We start from the raw sequence: 5657 nt of genomic DNA, 5'->3' as shown, positions 1-5657 counted from the left end.
TTTGTCAGGTTTAGCTCACTCAGGTATTAATTTTTCCCCGAAATATGGTTAAGTAGGTGTATACACACACACACACGCACAAATCATACATCAATTTTTTTTAGATAATTTAAATGTATACATTTAAATTTATACTATTATTTTTTTCTCATTTAAATGTATAATTTGTGTTTATTATTTATTTATTATTTTGAACAATTATAGATGATAATAATAACTACGTATTATGCAATAAATTAACTTTAATTATTAAACAATTTCACACACATTTAATGTAATTTATTTAATCAAACGTACATGAAAAATTTGCAACAATTGCTTGGAATTATACTGTTACTATAATTAAACTGTAAATTCCAAGACCCCAAGTTCATAAATAATTTTTCTGGAAAATAATGGCATACATGGCATTTTTATCCCATTTGTGAGCCAGCAATATCATTCATCAATTCAGTCTTGGCTCAGGCTTTGACCTCCATTAGCTGAGCGCCGAGGGTAAGTCTGCTTTGGCATGCCTGCAAGGAGCTCAAGCAGACATTGTTGACTCCCTTGTACGGTGTTGTGCCATGCTGCAGCACCCTACGCCGCCTGCTCCTCTATCTAGAGGCCAGCGAGGGTTGGAGGGAAGCGGGCAGTTGTGCGCAGCTGATGGTGGGCCAGAGCAGCGTGCCACACTATCAGAACCTGCATTGGTTCTCCACACGACTGGCACCTGGTGAAGTCAATCGCACTTTGTCGGCACTCTACTTGGCTGTTTTCAGTATGATAGTCCCGGAGGGTCTTATGGGACTGGTACTGTCTGTGCCAGTCCCTGCACCGCCAAGGCCGGTTGCAATGATGGCATTAATGGAGAGCATGGCGTCAACGGTGGGAAACACTGTTAGTGCTCTCCAGCTTCCACGTACATGGTTGGATGGTGCTATACTTGGGCAGGTCTTGGCGCATGGCTGCCCTACTTGCCTAACTGTCTCGTGTTGTTCATCTCCAGGGTTCAACCCACTACATGTGCTCCTTAGTGCGGGTCGTGACCTCACACCTCTACAGGGTCTCAACCTGCGTGACTGTGGCCGAGGGCCTCTCGCCGAGAGCTGCGGGAAGGGTGAGGAGGAGATGGACGCAGAGAGCGTCAAAGCACTTACTGACTGTTGCCCGCATCTTATTCATCTTAACTTATCTGCCACGCACTACCACCATGCTCTTCCTGCTGGGCAGGATGGACACTTGTGTAGTGCTTTAGGGCGTCTCACTGCCTTGTGCTCCTTGGCACTTCCAGTGTGTGCCTTGGCACAGTCCCCTCCAGCACCTGTGAACACCTAAGACTCCAATACAGACAACTCCTCAAGGTCACTACTTCTCGGCCTTAAAAAGAGCAGCCGCATCGGTGTGCCCACATATCGAACCGCAGCAGAGGTCACTGTGGGTCAGGGTGAAGAGCGGCAAGATAGAGGCTTGTGCATTCAGCCACTGCTTCAAGGTTGCCCGCATCTAGTGGAGCTGGAGCTAATTGGTGCAGGATTTTCCTCTGCCATGCCATGGAATGAGCCGGCCATCCGTAAGGACCCTGCCGCGTGCTCCTGGTCCTACAACGTCAGAGGTGGTGAGTTAGCTGCTTTAGGAGGGATGAAATTTTGCGCAAGCTCACCCTCGCTTACTTATCGGGAGTTCTGAAGGGGACAGGACTGATCGAGCTGGTTCAGGGGTGCAAGGACCTTTGTTTGTTATCGCTGGCAAATCTTGGATCTTTAAAGACCACGAACTACACACAGGCCCTGCTGGAGGCTCTTTCTTACTGTACACAACTCAGGGACTTAAGGTAAACACACACGCAACTGCACACTCCATGCACAAAATGTAGTCAACTATCTAAGTGTAGACTTTTTGCTAAATATTATATCTTTTTTTCTATGACATTTCACCAGCCATGCCATAAAATCCTTTCATGTTAAGACTGTAGCTCACCAGTAGGGGGCAGCACCATAACGCCAGAATTGCTGTACATTCTGTATTAAGTTCTATTTTGTATTATTTCCTTACAATAATGTATTTTTTGTCCCTTTTACAGTTATTTAGTAATTTTTCCCTTGTATATCAGCTGTGCAGTTTGCTGAACGTTGCCAATTAATCATAATCAATACAATGTGAATCAAGTTTTGTTATATATTAAGTGTTAGGCTAAAAGTTGCAAACACTTCAAAATGATAAAACAGCAACGGTAGAAGTTTCATCAAAGTTTCATTCATTTCATATGATGACAAAATATGATACCTTAAGTCCTATTTGAACATTAATTGTTTGTCATGGGGACATAAATAATTTCAGCATGACATGAGTTAGTCTGTAGTTTTATTCCCATCTGAATTTTTCTCCTGCTAAAAAATAAATTAATTAATTAATTTAATTAAAAGTATGTATTTTTATAAATTAGGGCATGCAGAACTATGCAGGATGGTGAATTTTCTAATGTATAATTAATATGAATAATTCATTAATTGATTAATTTAATTAATTAATTCACTACATGTATTCACTGTTTGTATGTGTAAAACTGCAGGCTGGAGCAGCCCTACTTTAATGCAAATGCTGGGTTTTTTGAAGCACTCAGTCAGTGTCACCAGCTACAGCGTCTGTGTTTAGTTTCTCGACATTGGACCTTCCAGCCCGCCGCTGTGGTGTCCTTCATGCAGAGCTGCGCTGATGCCATCATGTGCCACATGTTCATGGGTGGCACCCTGGTGGCTTGTAAAACACTGCAGAAAACCCTGTTGGACAGGTTAGTTAGTTTGACAGAATTCTTAATAATAAAGATTTTCTTAATGAGTGAATAATTTCAGCAAGTGGCCTGGTGTATGTCAAATATTGAATAATTTTTTCTCTTCCTCCTGCAGTTTTTCAATAACTCGTCCAGCCCTTAGTGTGGTGATTTACCCTTTACTGCACAAGGACCTGGCCCATGTCATCAGAGGTATACCACTTTGCCACCTGGACGAGATCACACTTTTCAAAATCCGTGTCGCTGAAGAGCCCATAAAATAGTGACTGTGACCCAGGCGAAATCAGAAAATGGAAATCATGTGGTGGTAATGCTTGACCTGTGCTCTTTTGTGAGAGAGAAGTCAGAATTATGGATAATATATATGGATTATGGATAATATGGATAATACATATGGATATATATATTAGCAGTCTGGTGAAAGGATTCCGAAAAAAAACAACAACATTTGCTTTCACTTAAAAGATCATTGAGCTAAATGGACAATCACAACTTTTAATAAGGTCATCGTTTCCCATTAAAGAGCCAGAATAAACAAACTCTTTACCAGGTTGAAATGTCATCTTTGTATATGTGCCAAAATAAAACCTTGTTCATATCTTCATGCTTTGTGTTCACTGAGATATTCTCTGTCTCTGTAGCACAGTTTATGCAGCTCATGCCATCTGTCTTTTGACCTTTGTCCCCTTCATATTTATTTTCCCCTCCTCTTCCTTTTCTTCTTTGTCTCCCACCACTAGTAATCGAGAAAAACTGAATCACTTTGATATATGACAATTTTTAGAATCAATGCCATATCATACAATTTGTGAGTATTCAAGAATTCATTGGATCACTGGTTGTGGTATTCAGCTTATGAAATACTGAATGTCTGATCACAAAACTTTTAAGTGAAAATGGTGGGAAAATGTTTTCTTCCAATTGCAAGACCATAGCTCTGATAAATATTGGATGATGATTAAAGGGTTAGTTCACCCAAAAATGAAAATTCTGTCATTAATTACTCGCTCTCATGTCGTTCTAAACCCGTAAGACCTGTTCATCTTCAGAACACAAATAAGACAAATTAACGCGGATACGTTTTCTACGTTGTTTACGCTTTGATTTGAACAAAAACAACGTATTCGCGTGACACAGCTGACACAGAATAGCATACGCTGTTTACGTTCAGTGGATACTCTCCAAAATGGCACCAACCAGGGTGGTAGAGGAGATGAATTGTTGAATAAAGTCATTATTTTTGTTGTCTTTGCATACAAAAAGTATTCTCGTAGCTTCGTAAAATTACGGTTAAACCGCTGATGTCACATGGATTATTATACAGATCTCCTTGCTACGTTTCTGGACCTTGATCGTGGTAATTACATTGCTGTCTATGGGAGGGTCAGAGAGCTCTCAGAATTCTTCAAAAATATCTTAATTTGTGGTCCGAAGATGAACGGAGGTCTTACGGGTTTAGAACGACATGAGGGTGAGTAATTAATTACAGAATTTTCATTTTTGGGTGAACTATCCCTTTAATGCTTGTGTCTTCAGTTGTTTTTTGAATGTGGTGATGATCTCAGCAGATCAACTAGAGGTTGTCTCATTACAGTGAGACCATGAGTGGTATAGCATAGCTCATTGGTTGAAGACCAGGTGCAGTGCTACGTACTCATCTGCAAAAGCCTAGTCATGCTGGCTGAACACTGGCCAAAAGAGCACTGCAGTTGTCCAGCCTTCAAATGACATGATAGGAAGGAGTGGATTTCCCTGTTGTTGTTAAGCGCAAACCTGCATGATCAGGTATTTTATTCTTTATTGTTTAGTGGTTTAATATGATATTCCAGTATTATATTAATTCCAGTGTTTAATTACTAAACTGAAGGTGTTATGTTGTTTACATGGTCACATTATACTCTCTTCATTGAATAGGTTAATAGCTACTTGCTCTTTGATTGCACTGCTATAAATTTTGAGGTAAGTGCAGTTATGCTATTTATATATGATTTAAATATCACAAAATATAAGCTATCATGGCTCTTGATCTTGCAGAGAACTTGATCTATCATCTCTCATCCTCTTCATCATGATGCCGATTCTTTGTGTGCTGATGCTGTCACTTCTCTCCGGTGGTTCAGCCAGAGTTGTGCAGAATTTTGAGATTGAATGTGGTCAATTTTTTGCAAATGGAAACTCACCAACAACATTTTCTGATCCCCAATACAGGCAGATCTGCCAAACTCTAAGTAATGTTCCTTATTATGCCACATTTTATGACACTGGCAAGAAGATTCCCCTGTACTCAGCCTACAAGTTTGAAGAGCTAAAGAACTGCACAAGACAAGTGGTACATTGAACCTCAAGTATGTGAAATACTACTCTAATTATCATAAAGGTTGTATCATATTATTGTTTAGATTTTGTTGTTTAGTTGGTTGTAGGGATGTTTTTTTTTCTTGTGGTGTGGATGGAGTCATTTCAAAATTATTGATAACACTAACATCTTTTCTGTTTATCCTCGTAGTCTTTCTAACCTTCAAAGTAAAATAACTTAAAAGAAAAAATATTTTTAATATAATATTTTCCTCATATATGTGTGCCACACTTCCTAGCATCCTATCATATAATACTTTGTGCAACTTCTTTTTGCTATTATAACAGCTCTTAGTCTTCATTTACACTGTCATAAATTTAAAGGAAAAATAACATAGGATCTGAAATCTTTCCAACTTGCACAATATCTCTAGATCCATCAGACATCTGAGGTCCACACCTCTCTAGTAAAATGTGATGGATTCATTCTTCAAAATAAGGGATTCAAGATCATTCTGTATGACCACCAAATAATGAGATGTCCAACAGCTTTAAAATCTGTCTAAGAAACATGAGGACACTGAATATATAC

At 39.4% G+C, this 5657-nt stretch overlaps 1 pseudogene; it reads left to right on the top strand.

The window, feature by feature from the left end:
* The first annotated feature begins 648 nt into the window (after nt 1-648).
* Nucleotides 649-3111, top strand: LOC107590739 (F-box/LRR-repeat protein 18-like; annotated as a pseudogene).
* Nucleotides 3112-5657: the final 2546 nt, after the last annotated feature.

Source organism: Sinocyclocheilus grahami, unplaced genomic scaffold (assembly GCF_001515645.1).
Source record: "Sinocyclocheilus grahami isolate Dianchi unplaced genomic scaffold, SAMN03320097.WGS_v1.1 scaffold132.1, whole genome shotgun sequence".
In the NCBI taxonomy this organism is placed as follows: Eukaryota; Metazoa; Chordata; class Actinopteri; order Cypriniformes; family Cyprinidae; genus Sinocyclocheilus; species Sinocyclocheilus grahami.
Note: the sequence above shows the minus strand (reverse complement) of the source record. Positions and strands in the feature narration are given on the sequence as shown.